Source organism: Heteronotia binoei, chromosome 4, assembly GCF_032191835.1.
Source record: "Heteronotia binoei isolate CCM8104 ecotype False Entrance Well chromosome 4, APGP_CSIRO_Hbin_v1, whole genome shotgun sequence".
Taxonomy (NCBI): Eukaryota; Metazoa; Chordata; class Lepidosauria; order Squamata; family Gekkonidae; genus Heteronotia; species Heteronotia binoei.
The window spans coordinates 60,009,026-60,025,813 of record NC_083226.1 but is presented as its reverse complement, the minus strand read 5'-3'; the positions used below and the strand labels follow the sequence as shown (position 1 = coordinate 60,025,813).

Sequence of the window (16,788 nt, the reverse complement as noted above, 5' to 3'; positions counted from 1 at the left end):
GGCCTGGGACCATCATAATGAAGTCAGCCATGCTGCCCCGCTGGGTTTGGCATTGTGCTTGGGACCCTGCAGCTATTGAGAGGGCCCGGTATAAGGCTAATAAGGAGATTAAAAAGGTGTTAGGGGGGTTGGGCCACTATTTGCCCCATCTGGACATTTCTTCGAAATTTCCTGACCTCTACAGAGGGGATGGGGTACATCTCTCAGAAAAGGGTAACATGCTTTTCCTGAGAGATTTGCGGCAAGGGTTGCAGGTGGCTTTGGGTCTCCCGGTGGGCACTAAGCCCTAAGTAGAGGCTTGGCCTTAGTAGTGGCAGGTTTTTGGGGTTTAGGGCACTATGCAGCTAGGGGAGGACTGTGAAGCATCCCCCTTTTGGGGAATTAGGGGTCTGGCATGATCAACCTTGGGGTTTGGAGACCCGGGTTTGAAGAATGCAGACTGTCCTGGAGGCTTGGCTAGAGGGTGCCTTTCCATCGAGATGTGCGTCTGGGTTTGGGCCCTCTGGTGTGTGCCTCCTTGCTGGGCCTGCCTGGAGGGAGCTGAGTCTCTCAGCTCCGGCTGGGGGGCTGGGTCTCTCGCCCGCTAATGTCAGGGGAGTGGTCGCGGTGACCCCTAGCCCTGGCCATGCCGCTGGTTGGGTGCCCTTGCCGTTTATGTTGATATTTAATAAAGTGGCCCAATTTTATTGCAATGCATTGTGTCTGACTCTTTATTCCGACCTTGGGGGGCAATCTAGTAGTACCTTAAACACTAACAAAATTTGTGGTAAGGTATGTTCTTTTGTGAGTCACTCCTAACTTCTTCAGACTTATTTCAATTTATTCTTTGCATCCTCCTGGATGGAATCCTCTTGTAACATGGATACCTAGGCTTCTCGCCTCATTACCAATGCTGATATCTCCATGCCTACTCAGTGCTGGCCCAAGGGTGTGTGGTGTCCCAGGCAGGCGCCCCCTACTGCCCCCCAAGCTGCTGCAATGCAGTGCCACATTCCATCACACCCCACCCACCCACTCCCCGTACCGCGTGGCAAGGAGGTGGCGGCGGCACCCCCTTCCCTTCACTCCCCTCGTATTCACAGCCCACTGCACCTGGGCCCTGCCAGGCCCGACGCAATGTGGCTGAAGTGAAGGCTTCTCTCCCCTCCTTTCCAGAACCAGGAGGGGGAGCCAAGCCTTCACTTCAGCCCTGTCCTTCTAAAGATAAGATTTACGAAATGTCGGGCCTGTCAGGGCACAGGTGCAGCGGGCTGTGAACGCGCAGGGAGGAGCGAAGGGAAGAGAAGGGGGTGCCGTTGCCCTCACCATGTGGCGCACTGTGATTGCCGTGGCAGGGCAGCGATGGGAAGGGAAAGGAGGGGTGGTGGGGAGGCAAAGGGAAGGGAAAGGAGGGGTGGTAGGGAGGCAAAGGGAAAGGAGGGGCAGGCGGCAGCAGCAGTAGTGGCGGGCAGCAGTAGTGGCTGGCAGGCAGAGGAGGCAGGCAAACTAGGCACTTGCCTGCGGCACTGGGAGGGGGGGAGCCCAATTTGGTGCCCCCACCCTCCCGGCGCCCTAGGCAACCACCTAGTTTGCATAGTGGGTGAGCCAGCCCTGCGCCTGCTACACCTCTGCATATCACACCTTATCCAATCAAGCCTGCTATTGTCATTCAACATCTGAAAACATCTCTATAAAAGTTTATATCTCTGGTATCTCATGTTACATTTTATGGTACACATGGCCCAGACCAACGAAGTGATATTTATGTCAGATGTAACCTTCATAATAAATGAGTTTGACACTCCTGAACTAAGACTTCTTTAGGATCAGCAAAGCTGCAGAAAAGGTGCTGTCAAACTACATTTTGGGATTTGTTTATTTGTAAGATTTTTATCCCCAGTGTGGAGAAATGGCTGTTATTATGAGGTTTAGGTTGAACACAACCACCACATTAAATCCTCCCCCCTTGTAGCTGAAGTCAGGCAAGAAAGGGAAAGTCAATTTTTCCTAAACCTTGCCAGGTAACAACCATCAAAACTTTAGAAATACTGATGACCATTCTGGCCAGAGGCAATAAAATGGTCAACTCACATTTTAGTGGAATCTGACACCTAGAAAGGGACTTTGTGGAGCAAAGGGGTAGATTATATCTTCCTGGAGATTTCAGGAAAGGATTCTTTTAACTACAAGCTGGTGAATATGAGAATTGATAAAATCTCTTGGCACAGAGAGAGAGGGCTCCATTCTTCAGGTCTGTCTTGGCTGATCACATCTGGAGGAAGGAACTCTCACATGGCTGATGGTTGCAATTGTCACATGAAGCAGACAAAAGGCAGGTTGGGTATACAAAGACTTCATTGTAATGGGAAGCATTTAAAACTCTGTAACTTCTAAGTTAAAGAAGAAGTATAGAATAATATCAGTTAGGGCACGTACAGAGTGAGGGACAGGAATTGAAAATTTATGCTTTTCTTTTGTTTTCCTTGCTCATTTTGTTGATGTGCAGAAAGCACTGTGTGGAGGTTCTTTTTTACTATTTTGAATGTTTCTAGTTTCATACTACATAGTCCTCCACTGTATGAACACAGTATTTAAACCTGGGACTAGGGAAAGGAGGCAGTTAGTTGTTAAATTGCTATTTCACCTGAAGTGCACAAGTGTGGTAAGTACTCCCTGTGGTCACCAACGTCTGGTTAGTGGAAGATGCAAGAACCAGACAGAGTCTTATAACAGCAATGCAGAAAGCGCTGCCCCCCTCTGCAAATAATTTCTAAAACAGCCAATTGGTATCAGTTTACCAAAAGAGAAGTTAGAGTAGGAAATCCTTCCGAGGATTGGGTCACCCAGGAGAATGGCGCATAGCTGGGTGGAGACTTGGGGGAGTTGCTGGGTGCCTAGATGCCTCAGAGGGTTGAATGGAACAGAGCTCATGAGTCACTGGGGTTGTTCTGCCATATTGAGATAAACATATCTTCTGTTAATCATATGTTTTTGAATGGTATCGAGCTTAGATAAACTAATGTTCATCAATGGTTCAGTATATGACAGCTTCTTATGTCTGTGTTTTTCCTTCTTCTGAAAGACTTTGGAGCTATGAGCCACCATAGATACATAGATATTCTGCACTGAACAGGTGTGGTGTGGTGGTCTTGCTTTGGATATGACTTTGAATATTTACAGAGAGATATTTTTTAAAAAATCATTAAATAGTAATCAGGAAAAACATGACTGATTTATTATTGCACAAAGTCCCTACAGGTTTTGCTGTGCAGGCTTCATCGGGGAAATTAGAACATTCACTGCTGGAACTCTCCACAGCAATTAAGTTTAATCCTCTGATCTCCCTTGACAAAGCCTGCATGGCGAGACACATAGGGATTTTGTACAAAACATAAATAAGTCAACTATCACCTGACATTTTCCCCTTTTTGTTCTTTTGTGATTAAGCCCCGTGGATCTAAATATTTGCATATTTGCATCTGAGCATTCTATTTATTAAAATAAATTTTGTTATTTCTGTGTCCCTGTGGTGTCTTAAATCAATTTTGCACTAGATCTTTAATCCTGGTTTAGCCCTATCCCCAAACATTCTACACTAGAATCACAGAATCCAACTCTTTGACTCTATGATTTTAGTGTAGAATGTCAGCTTGGGGACAGGGATAAACCAGGATTAAAGGTCTAGTGCAAAACTGGTCTTAGTCTAGATAATCTATTGCAAGGGTGTCAAACATGCGGCCCAGGGGCCGAATCAGCCCCCATAACAAATGAATTTGACACCCCCCTGACTTATTGTGATTGCTTATGGAGTATTATGGTGTCCATTGTACAGTATGTTCAGCACCCAAAAATTTTAAACAAATAAACCATTGTTTCTGTTTTGGATATCTGTTTTATGCAGTGATGGTCCAACAAGTACCTTATACACATGGAAACCTCCCACCCCTGCTACACTCAACTTTGCTTAATGTTAACTAAAATCCATTATTTTCTTTATCACTTGCTTTCTACATTACCTGTATTATAATTATTTATTAAAAAACAAACAAATCCCACCTTATCTCCTCAAACTCAATGCAACTAACAAAACAGCGTAAATTGAAACCAGTACACAAGTGACACAGTTAAAATCCAATGCACACAATCAAAACACAGCCCCAAAACAGATATATGGCTTAAATTATCAATGGTCTAAAAGCCACTTAACACAAAAACCTCTCAACTGGAGATTTATATAAAAATCAAATAAAATACCAAATACAGTGCTTGATTTTACACATGATACTAAGGTCCACTAAAAGAGGGGGAAAAGCAGGATTACTGAAAATCTAGCCCAGTTTTTTCCTTCTTTATATACTATGTGTTTGTTGGGTACTATTTCCCTATTTTTTTCCTGGGAAAGATGTAAAAAAGGCATAAAACAAATTCCAGGGAAAATAAAACTGCTACAAGACTGTTGTTTTAGTTTTGCTGTAACAGACAAACAGTGCTATCCTAAACAGTTACACTCTTTCAAACGCACAGACTTCAATGGAGTTAGACGGGTGTAATTCTGTTTAGAATGGCACTGTTTATCTGTTACAGCAAAACCAAAACAACAGTCTTGTAGCAGTTTTATTTTGGCATACATTTCCAGAGATGTCAGCATATTTTGTCAGATTCCACTAAAATAACAAATGGCATGCATTGAGGAACCTAAATGGCAAACAGTTCAATCCTATCCTATAATCCAGGGGTGGTCAAATTGTGGCTCAGGAGCTGCACGTGGCTTTCACATGTATTGTGTGGCTCTTGAAGCCCTCACAGCCCTGTCAGCCAACTTGGAGAAGGCATTTGTCTCTTTAAACCACTTCTCCAAGCCATCAGCTGGCAGCTTGGAGAATGCATTTAAAGTTGCTTTCTTTCCACCTTTCCCTCCCCATCTATTTCCTCCCTCCCTCAAACATCTGATGTTTATTCCATATGGCTCTTACATTAAGCAAGTTTGGACACCCTTACTATAATCCTTCACACTGTGTAATAAACACAATGAAATCCTTGAGTTTAGATCAGTGGTATTCACTCTGCAGCTTTCAGAGAGCTACATTTGCAGTTATCATCAAAAGAGCCACATTTTACTTCCAAAAAACCGAATAAATCAAATCAAATCCTTGGCATGAGGCTTGCACCTCAAGGAACCAAATGGCAACCACAAGCCCCACTAGGCAAGAGCCTTGTCTACTTTCCTAAAACATGGGGCAGGTGCGATGCCACACTGCAGAACAGTGCTTCGAAAGTCACAAGTGGTTCGTGAGTGATGAGCCACTGAGTGACTACTGTGGTTGTTAGTCACTTTCCACAGGCTTGCACTGGGAGAGCACTGCAGCACCTTTCAAGAAGACTCTTATTAATTTGGCTGCAGCAGAGAGCTAGTTTTAAACTATTAATCTTCTTAAATGAGTCCCTCGTTTCTCTTCATGATCCTTCGCGAACAAAGAATTAGACAAAGTCGTCTTGCCGCTTGGCCTCCGTCCAGTTTAAATTGCTAATATTGAGAGCGCGTCACAGCGGCCGCCCTGAAGACTAGGAAGAGAGCGCCTCCCTCTAGGCGGAGCAGCCGACTTTCTGCCGGCCTCCTTCGCACTCCTTAGGCTCTGCGTGGTGACGCAGCCAGTGACTCGCCTGAGCGCTAAAGCTCAGGCCTGTGGATCCTGTAGGGCTGCGCTCGGCCCTGGTCTCCTCAGCGAAGACTGCCCTTCCTTCCTTCCTTCCTTTCTCCCTCCCTCCCTGGCCCCAGCCCCAGCCCCGGAAGGAAAGCGGAAAAGGAAAGTTGAAGCGCAGGAGAAACTGCAGCCCGCCGGCAAAGGCCAGACTCGGGTACTTGCTGGTGTGTGGAGAGCAGCTGGCAAAAGACGGGCACCGGCTCTTCCTCCTTCTCTTCACACTGATAAACGGCCAAGTGAAACTTGTCTGCATGCAGCCTCTTGAAGGAAGCCGCCGCAGGGACCACCGACAGCAGCAAGACGGGTGAGTTAGTGGCATGCTCCAGCAAATGCACCCGTTTCATATTTTATTTTATTTTGGGTGTTCCACGCACTCGGTGTGTAGAAGGGACCCTCTTCCTCTCTACGGGCGGTTTTGTTGTTACTTGCGGGGGTGGGGGTGAGGTTGAGTTGGATTAAGGTGAAAAGAATGAGAATCCACTAGTACTTTAAGGACTAACAAAATTTGTGACAGATTAGATTAAAGTGTGTGAACGCAAAAGTGGTGATGGAGTTTCTGCCGTATTGCATTTTGGCAGGGGGGAAACACAAAAACTTCTGTCTGCTGATTTCCCAACCATCTCCACCCTAAAAAATTCCCCTTCTGTTTTGCGCAGTCTGGTTTCCCGCTTTGAGTGTGCATGCAGACGAAACTGAATTGGAATCAGATGAAGATGTGTAGCCGGGTTAGTCTGTCTAGCAACAGGAAAGATTAAGGGTCCAGTAGCACCTTAAAGACTAACAAAAATTGTGGTAGGGTATGAGTTTGAATTCGAATCAAAGATTTATAGACGCAGTTATGGTTTTTTACCTGGGCTCTAGTGGGCGTACACAAAAGTATTTCGCCTCCATAAAAATTAGAGTTATTTTGTTTAGGTGACAGAGTTATGAATGTTTGGTCCTTGGACAGGAGGGCCTTTCTTTGAGCTTTTCCAAGGTGTGTATGTGTTTTTAACAACTTTTTTGTACTTACAAAGTCATCTCAACTTGCTTCTCAAGGTGCATTGGAGATCTTTCCCCCTCTTTCTCTGATATTATTGCAGCTTGACAGAAATGTAAATGTTGTACTCCATTGCATAAAGTTTTATTAGGGTTTATCTTTATTGGAAAAAAGGAAAAGCCATATCTGCAAGAATCCTCATCCTTATACTTTTTTTACACCAAATCCAGGATCAAATCATCTAAGCCAGGACTACATACTGAATCATTAAAAAGACAGATCCCGCATTTCACAGTGCAACAATGGCACAAAAACATGGATCCAAGGCATGGATCCACAATAATTCATGTGATTTTTACTTTGAAACAAAATAAAACTATTATCATATTGTAGAACATGTTTTGGCCTATAAACGGCATCACAAAATGATGTATTCACTGTCTTGTGGCACCACGATGGTGTAAAACATAGACAGTTATCACACACACTAAGTAATACACATTCAGTCCACTTGCATTGCACTTTCCAATTGGATTTTGCTGTGTGAACTGGAAAAATCCAGTTGGAAAGTGCTTTGAAAGTGCATTATTTAGTGTGTGTGATTGCAGCCATAGTTCCAAACCATGGTTACATCTGGATTAGATTACTGCAACACGCTCTATCTGGAGCTGCCCTTGAGAATTGTTTGAAAACTTCAGTTGGTACAGAATGCTGCAGCTAGGATGTTGACAGGATTGTAGGCACCATATCACTCCAGTCTTGGCCCATCTACACTGGCTCCCAATCTGTTTCTGGGCTTGTGCCATGAAAGCTAACTGGCTGACCTGGGGCCAGTCACATTCTTTCGTCTTAACCCACCTCACAGGGTTGTTGTGAAGATAAAATTGAGGATAAAATTGATTTCCTTGTAGTCCCTTTGGATCCCCACTGGGCAGAAAGGCAGGGTATAGATGAATTAAGTAAACATTGGAATGAAGATATCTGAGTCCTTATATCCCAGTCAGAAGATGGGAGTAATATTGTAAAGAAAAGCCTCAGGATGCACAGGTGCAATGCACAGTGTAATCAAAGCAGAAGAGGAATGCTTAGGGGTAGAAAATTAACATCTGTAGTGAGATAAAAATGCCACACTTGCTAAAGTTGTGTTCATTCACAAATTTAAAGCAATAGAGCCTCCCAGGGTTCTTAACTTGTACTTTGGAAATCTTGTTGGCCTCTGAAGTGCTACTGGACTCAAATTTAACTGTCATCCTGCAGTCCAACATGGCTACTGTCTGAAAGTAACTCCATTCATAGAAAGGATCATGCCAATCTGCCTTGGATATTTTTGTACAGTGGTGGCACTTGAAAATTCTAGATGCAGTTCTGTACAGTGAAACCTGTAGAAGTGGATGTGATTTCTCATTTTCGTGACAGAACACATTTTCTTTCTTTAATTTTTTTTTTTAGTATTTTGTATATTTGTGTGTGTGTCTGCACCTGGAAGTCATAAGAACATAAGAACATAAGAGAAGCCATGTTGGATCAGGCCAACGGCCCATCAAGTCCAACACTCTGTGTCACACAGTGGCAAAAAATTTTATATACACACATACACTGTGGCTAATAGCCACTGATGGACCTGTGCTCCATATTTTTATCTAAACCCTTCTTGAAGGTGGCTATACTTGTGGCCGCCACCACCTCCTGTGGCAGTGAATTCCACATGTTAATCACCCTTTGGGTGAAGAAGTACCGTATTTTTTGGACCATAAGACTCACTTTCCCCCCCCAAAAAAGTGTGGGGGAAAGTGTGTGCGTCTTATGGAGCGAAGGGACGATAGGACGTACCTTCCTCCGGGGGGGGGGGGGCAATCTGCTGCCTCCGCCTCCGATCCCGGCGCTTCCCCCGCGCCTGCCTGCCTGGCTCCAGCTCTGCTTCCAGCAAGTGCTGGGATCGCTCCACACTGCCCCCACCGCAAACCCAGCACTTCGCGAGCTCCGGCTGCGGAGGGGGCAACTTGCTTCCTCCGTGCCTGTCTGCCTGGCTCCAGCTCTGATGCTTAAAGAAAGCACTGGGATCGGAGGGCAGAGGGAGCAATCCTGGCGCTTGCTGTAAGCATCAGAGCTGGAGCCAGGCAGACAGGCACGGAGGAAGCATGCTGCCCCCTCCGCAGCCATCACTCGCGAAGCGCTGGGTTTGTGGTGGGGGCAGCGTGGAGCGATCCCAGCGCTTGCTGGAAGCAGAGCTGGAGCCAGGCAGGCAGGCGCGGGGGAAGCGCCGGGATCGGAGGCGGAGGCAGCGGATCACCCCCCAGGAGGAAGGTGCGTCCTATGGTCCGGAGCGCCTTATGGACCGAAAAATACGGGTACTTCCTTTTATCCGTCATGTTGATGTCTGACCCCTACTGGGGGCCTGGAGGATATCCAGAGAGCGCCTGCCCCTGTCCTCTCAACTGGGTATTTCAAGGAAGTCTCCCCTCTAAGTCCTAACCACAGTTGACCCATCTTAGCTTCTTAGATCTAATGAGATTGGGTTTGCCTGGGCTATCCAGGTCAGGGACAGCACACATTTTCAAATCTGGTATTTTGGAATATTCTATGCAGAAATTATTATGATAATTTCCCCCCTACAGATTTGTGTCATGGTGATACCATGATATTCTGGATAAGAAAAATTGGCAAAATCTATGGATGTGACTATGATTGGTAATTTGACAGAGATTTTTCAGGAACTGTATGTATAGCTGTTAGGCATCCATGTTTCCTGGCACCATGATGGCATTTTTTTTTGTGGGAGTGCACTCCATTAATATTTATGTCATCTATGATATCATGGTTTACCCTTGGATGTTCCATGAAGAAATCATGAACGTCCAAGAGGATCTGAACCTTAGATCCATATTTTTTGTACTGTTGCGATGCCACAGAGCAGAATCCAGGTGTTTTGTGGCTCAGTCCATGGATATCAGCATGATATGTGAATGTTGATTTTTGTAGTAATGTTAAAATCATAAGAATCAATGACAGCACATGTTTTCAAATGCAGTTGTTGTTTTTCTTGGTCATGGTGATCTCTTAAAAAACCAGATTTGGTTTTTTTCTAGTCCCTTCCATGGACATACCATAGTATATGATATCAGAGTGAATTTTAATGGAAGTCTATGCTAAAATTATGTAATCTATGAATTTTGATGCCGTTTTCACACTCTTGTGGAACCATGAAATGCTAGATCTGTTGTTTTTATGGGTCATTCCCTGAACATTGATGAGATGTGTGATCTTACAATGTATTTTGATAGTTCTGTGTACGTAATAATCTTGGCTGAGCTATGATTGCAGCAAGTAAAGTTAGTTTAACTATATTTTGGTGCAGTCCATTTAGCAATCATAAGGATCCATGAGGATCTAATGCAGTGCCACAAAGACTTGGATCTGTGTTTCATGTAGTTCATTCATGGATGTGATCTGTTATTTCCTGATGGGTTTTGGTTGAGTCCATGTAAAATTCATGAGGATCATGAGGCTCTGGTGCTTTGAATCTATGTTTTCGAGCTGTCATGATGCCACAAAGAAGTGGATCCATGCTTTTTGTAGTGCAATCTGTTATTGTAAATGTGATATGTGATTTGTTGATGACTCCACACAAAAATTCTGAGATTCCAGGAGGATTTGTGCTTTGGGTCCATGTTATTGTGTCATGGCAGCATCACAAAGTGGTTATGTGGTACGATCTGAGGCCACAGATTTAATGAGCGATTTGATGGTGAGTTTGGGTTGACCCCATATAAATATCTGAAGATCTATGTTTTTGCACGATGGTAGTGCCACAAAGTGATGGTTCCATGAATTTGGTAGTGCAGTCTGTGGCTGTGAATGTGATGAGTGATTTAATGGTGAGTTCTTCTTGACCTCCCTTTAAAATCATGAGAAGCTGTGCTTTATAATCACATTTTTTTCCATTGTGGTGGCACCACAAAGCAGTGAATCCATTTTTTTTGTGCGGTTTGTGGCTATGACATTGGTATGTGATTTGGTTGAATTTGGGGTGACCCATCAGGATTTGTGGTTTGGAACTACCTTTTTGTGCCATCAAGGCACCATGAAGTAGTGGATGCATGATTTTTGTGGTGTTGCTTATAGACTAAGAATAATCTACAATATGATACTGTTCTTATTTTGTTCCAGTATTATATGAAGTTATGAGGATCTGTTTAAAACCACATGGGTCTGATGTTACCCAGTGCTCTTTAATAATAGAAGGCTTATTTTTCTGGCTGCTGATCCATTTGGTCAGAAGAAGATTGTGTGAAGTGTTGGGAAGGCTGGAATGGAAACAGCTTTGTTGGGAGGAGGAGAAATCAGTATGCACTTGCAGTTAACTGAGTTGAAGAGTCTCTTACACTTTTCAACCCTTTGCTTGGTCTGTTATGTGCTTCTTTAAGAAGAATCCCTAAGAAATATGTTGGGCTCTTTGCAGTATAACTACATAATTTAGTTTCCAAATGAAATTTCAGATGTTGCATCTGAAATTGCCCCTTGTATGCAAATCACCATCCTCTGAGTACTTTTTTGGCCACTTATGAGTTAAATATGTGTGCAATGTCTAACATTTTACATATAAAATTTAAAAAGAGTATTGCTCTGGGAGGATAAGTTTTTGACTTATCTACTACATCTTTTTGACATCTGCAACATGACTGTTGCTTCGTTGCCTGATAAATCTCCCCCTCCTTTCTGTCACTTCTTGTGGGCTGGTGTTAAAGGCAGCAAATAAGAACTGGCTGTATTTGACCATATCAAATCTTACTTTCTGCAAATGCTAGCAGTATTGGAACAGATGAGTGTAAAACCTATCATATGTGTGATACTTAGAGCTTGCTGAAACCAGTTTTTTAAGCACAAAGCTTGAGAATGGCTTTTTAATGTACAAATTGTGTCTGTTGTGAGTATCTAAATATTATGCCACCATTGCTCACAGTACATACAAATCTGAATGACTGATGTGTACATGCATGTTTAAAGCATGTAGACAGATGAAGACAGGTGTTCATAATGGCATGTATTTCTTCTGAGAAAAATCATTGTAACAGCATTGTACAAGTTAGCCAAGGCAGATAGCATTCATGGTTAATATTGTAATCGTTTCTCACTTCTGTAAGAGGAAGTGCTTTTTACTAAAGAGGCTGTGAGGGGAAACTTTTTAAGAGACATGAGGTAGTGGTATTCTTGGCAGTGAGACTGAACTGGAAGTAGTGATAGATGGCATTACATTTGGTATTGAGGAGTTATAGATAAGAGGAATGCTAGGAGTTAGAAGTACTGTCTTGAAAGGAGAATTTTCTAAATCTTCTGCTGCAAAATGTGCAGAGCCACAGAAAATGACTAGTAGACTGTTACGTTCCTTGTGTGTTTATGATAATATAGTTACTCATTTTTTTCTAGTGCCAGTTAATGATATAAGGTGTATGATTTTATCTCTGGTGTATATTTTTATTGTTTAAGCTGTTATTTAAGGTGTTATAATTAGAAATGCATTAAATACTTGTTGCCACGTTCTTAGGGTGCAGGCAGGCAGGAGTCCAAAGCCAGTAAAAGGTCAAAGTCCAGGAAGTCAAGCAGGAGACAAGTCACCAATGCAGAATCACAAACCGGAATCAGAAGTCAATGTCCAAAAGCCAAAAGGTCAGGGTGCCAAGGAAATCAAGCAGGTCAGGATCAGGAAGGAGCGTGGATGCAAGCCAGAGAATAGACCTGGTGCTTCCATAAGGTTACCAGGTCCTGGGTGAGAGCTATATGGGAGTCTCAATCAGCCTGCTTCCTGGGTGGCGGTGACTCTGCTAGAACTCAGGGCTGAGAGATCTGAAGCATCGGTGTGCTTCATGTCTTCGCTCTGAAAGTTCTTTCCGGAGCCTACTTCAAATTCTTGAGATGGGAGGAGGAGAGTTTGGATGAGATTGATCATCAACAGCTGACACTGGTGCTGGGAGAGTGATTGATGGGCCAGCTGCTGTTTGTTCAGTTGAGGAACTGGCTGGCAACTCTTCCAGGTCTGTTAACCCTTCCAGCTCCTCCTCGTCAGGGCTCAATGACACTTGTCTGAAGAAGAGAAATCCTTTATTATATAAAAGACCTGTTGTGGTGGTCAAATGGAGCTCTCCCATTGGCTTAGGGGGGCATTCCATGCACTCCATAAATCATTGGCCCATCACGGCTCCATCAGTGTCTCTGGTGTCCCATTGTCTGATGCCCCTGCCTACTGCAGGCCTGGGAATGTTGAACAAACACACACATATGTGGGGGGAAGTGGGAAACCATCATCTGTTTTGAGGGGAAAATAGTAAGGGGGGGAATGAAGGTTGTGGGTGGATGGGAAGACTGCAAGAGTGGGAAGATGAGTGAAGGCCAAGGACTGGGGATGGTGTGAAGACAGCAAGGGTGGAGGGTGAGTGAATGTCACAGGTGGGGAGAGTAGTGGACTGCCAAGGGTGTGAGGGTAGTTGAGAGGAAGAGGTGGTTGGGGGATAGTTGGAGGGGGGTGAGTTGGGAATATGAACCCCAGAGAGCACTGAGGTCAACTGGGAAAAACCTAATGACTATCCCTGGGCCGAAGGAAATTAAATATCAGAGTACTAGAGCACGGGCCTTTTCAATCACGGCCCCTACCCTATGGAACCGACTCCCCGAGGAGGTGCGGGCCCTGCAGAACCTCGAGCAGTGCCGCAGCGCCTGCAAGACCACCCTTTTTAAACTTGCACATTCGGACTGCTAAGAAGATCGGTAATTAAGGATCCGCCAAGGCGGTCTAAAGATCTATACCGCTGTATACTGTATTTACTGGACTGGTTTTAATCTTATGTTTTAATGTCTTAATGTTTTATATTGTAAATCTAAGGTTTTATTACTACTGTATGTTTTTATAGAATGTTGTTAACCGCCCTGAGCCTGCCAAGGTGGGGGAGGGCGGGATATAAATGAAATAAATAAATAAATAAATAAATAAATAAATAAATAAATACGAAGACATCAAGGGTGGAGGGAGTGAATGCCTTCACTTGGATGGGTGGGAAGACAGCAAACATGGGGAGGGGGGACACTTGCCCAGAGCCTCTTTCTATTTCTCTTCACAACAGGCCTTATTCCTTGTCAGTAAATAATTCAAATGTCACTAAAAATGCCCACAGATCCATCTTAATGCAACGGTTTTGCCATGATGAATATATTTATATATGTGAGAAGCCCTCATCATCAGAGATATTCTGTGGTGTTTTCAAAGGCAAAATATTATAATAAAAGTTTCAACTTTTTTTACATCAGAAAATAAATAAGAACATTAAATTCGTTTGACAAAGATGACTTTGTGGCCTGACTTACTGAATACATGATTGTAATGAAAGTCCTCTGCCCCAGATGGTATGTTTTTCAGTGTAACAGTAAGCCTTTCATGAAACACATGGCAAATGTATTACCGTACTTTTGGTTCCTTCTGGTATCCATGCTTTACTGTCAGACTAGAGTTTCCTATTCCCTCAGTACATGCCGTTTTCTCCAGAGAGCTGAGCAAAAAGGGATGAACAGCTTTTGGATATTGTACATTTTTCCTATTTTGAATATTTTGTAGTACAAGGATTGTAGAGGCCATTCTAAAGCTGGTTGATTGTTCTTAGTGTATATGCTGTGGCTGCATGCAGATACCTTATTGAACTATAGTTCTTTTTAAAAAGTTATTGGATTTACACAGAAGGGGGAGTGGGGCCACATTCAGAGTGGCTCTTTGAGCAAATTAGATGGATGAACCTGACTTCTTCGCCTAGCTCATGCACATCCTTTTTTTACTCCTTTCTTGTGTGGAGAAGCCTGATTTAAATATTAAAGACATATCTGAGACATACAAGTATTTGAGTGTCCTGGAGTTTTTCACCTACTGGCTGTGCATGTATGGCAGAGGGGTAACTGATTCTAGTTAACTTGCATACATTCATTCATGCTTCATGGGTAGCTGGAAGTGTTACCTATGGTTTATCTCTACATTGAAAGGCAGGGAAAAGCAGCAAGGTCTGTGAGCCCAGTAGCAAGTCAGGTTCATTTACACTTTTTACTTGAGTGTGATGTCACAGCCTGACCAGTTTTGTTCACATATATGTCCATTGCCAGAGAAGGGGATGGACCAATTTCAAGAAGAATATTGTATGTTGAGAAATATGATGAGTTGTCTTGTTTTGTGGCTTACTGTTGCTTCTGTTATTAGCTCCATAACTCTTAAAATGATGCAACTTCCTTTGAAAACAGAAATGAGTTTAGAAGTAGATAAAATTCAAAGGAATTCCCCCCCCCCAAGATTCTTTGGAACAGATGCTGTCTCTTCAATCTAGAAGTGTTTATAAAATTGAGGATGCTGCATGAGAATATTAAGTTTCAAAAGCACTAGAGTTTTTTCATGTGGTTTCATGTCTTCTGTAAAGATGAACATGTATGACTTTATTAAATCTAATAAATTCATCTATGGAGTAAGTGAACTGGCAATATGGAGCTGAAAGGAACCTCTAGGATCATTGTCTGATTTGTCTGCACCGTGATATAGTTCAGTAATCAAAGCTCAGAATAAACAGATTTTGTTTGCTTTCAACTAAGATAATGTGTTCTGAATGCCATTTAAAAAAATAATGCCATGTTTAACATATTAGACAATTTACAACTAAAGCTATATATAGTATTTCAGTAGGCAAATTATGTCGACATTTGACTATAATATTTCTGTGGCAAGGTCGCATTCAGAATTTAAAGGATGGTTTTTTAAAACTTATTTGCACAACTGTTATTAGTCTACCAGATGTAAGTAATAAATCCTAGTTTTGGAACATAAACTATAGAATCTCTGTTTCCCACCCACATTGCTGCCATCTTTGTTGAAGAAGTCTGCAGATTTATACCCCTCCCTTCTCTCTGAATCAGAGACTCAGCAGTTTACAATCTCCTATATTTTCTCTCCCCACAACCTGTGAGGTGGATGGGGCTGAGAGGGCTCTCACAGCAGCTGCCCTTTCAAGGACAACTGCTGCGATAGCTATGGCTAACCCAAGGCCATTCCAGCAGCTGTAAGTGGAGGAGTGGGGAATCAAACCCAGTTCTCCCAGATAAGAGTGTGCACACTTAACCACTACACCAAACTGGCTCTCTTAACTAGTTGATTGTGAGGAGCAGTGTTAAAATTGTGCTCTGTGAACTTATATGTCACAACAAACCACAGTTCATAGTAAATGTGACTATTTAATTAGCTACAAATCCTACCTTGAAATCCTGGTTTGCTGCACCATCTGCATCCAGACATTATAGCTTAAATGGATTTGCTCAAGCATTTGTAAATCATGTTTTATTGTGACATCTGCATGCAGCCTGCACAAACCCTTGTTCCATATAAAATGACACTTTTGTTGGCACTTCATCCAGAATAGAAATATTTTGTTGGATTGTTCACTTTTCATGTTTCAGCCTGGAATTCAGTTGCTTAAGACTGATATGTCAGTGGTAGTTAAGCCCATCAAAGGGATTTGGCACATCTTGTTTTGTATATTGCAGAAGCAAGGGGTAGGAGGGGTAGCCAAGGAACCCCTCTCTTGGATGGCAGACTGTTCCTATCCCTTCGGCCTCTTTTCTCATCCGGACTACCATGGGATATTAATGCCTTGGTAGATGGGGTATGACAAACCACTGCCACCAACCTGGTTCTTGAGATTCACCTTCAGTTTGAGAGGGGTCCAGGTCAGCTCCCCTTCAATTCCCTTGGCAGTGCCTCTTTTATTGAAAGGAGGATTTGCTTGGATCAGTCACCGAGTATCAGATGTACAGAAACTCCAGCAGAGGTTTAAAGGTTTTATTAAAAAGTTGCATTTGGAGTAGAAAAAGCCAACAGTTTAAAAAAAGCTGCTTGAAAAGAAAGGCATCCCAGATGATAAGCTTGCATAAATATCAGGTCAGGGAAAAGAGGTGTTTGTGGGTTGCCCCCAAAGTCGGTGTAATGCAAATGGTCAGCTTTGTGCTGTGGCGCTGGGGAAATGAAATGCTGCAGCTGTTATGCTGGAATCTAAACTGTGCATTCTGCAGATAAAGATAATAGGATTTTTATTTGGGGGGGGGATATAATAATATAGA

General features: G+C 43.1%; 1 protein-coding gene and 1 pseudogene across 1 annotated transcript in view; both read left to right on the top strand.

Moving 5' to 3' along the window:
* The first annotated feature begins 5,576 nt into the window (after nucleotides 1–5,576).
* Nucleotides 5,577–16,788, top strand: part of JAK2 (Janus kinase 2) — a 130,831-nt gene continuing 119,619 nt past the window's right edge. The window contains exon 1 of the mRNA XM_060237378.1: nucleotides 5,577–5,985. The gene's annotated coding sequence lies outside the window, so the exon portion shown is untranslated. The remainder of the gene's footprint in view (nucleotides 5,986–16,788) is intronic.
* LOC132570110 (6-phosphogluconolactonase-like) overlaps nucleotides 10,458–16,788 on the top strand; it is a 39,859-nt pseudogene continuing 33,528 nt past the window's right edge.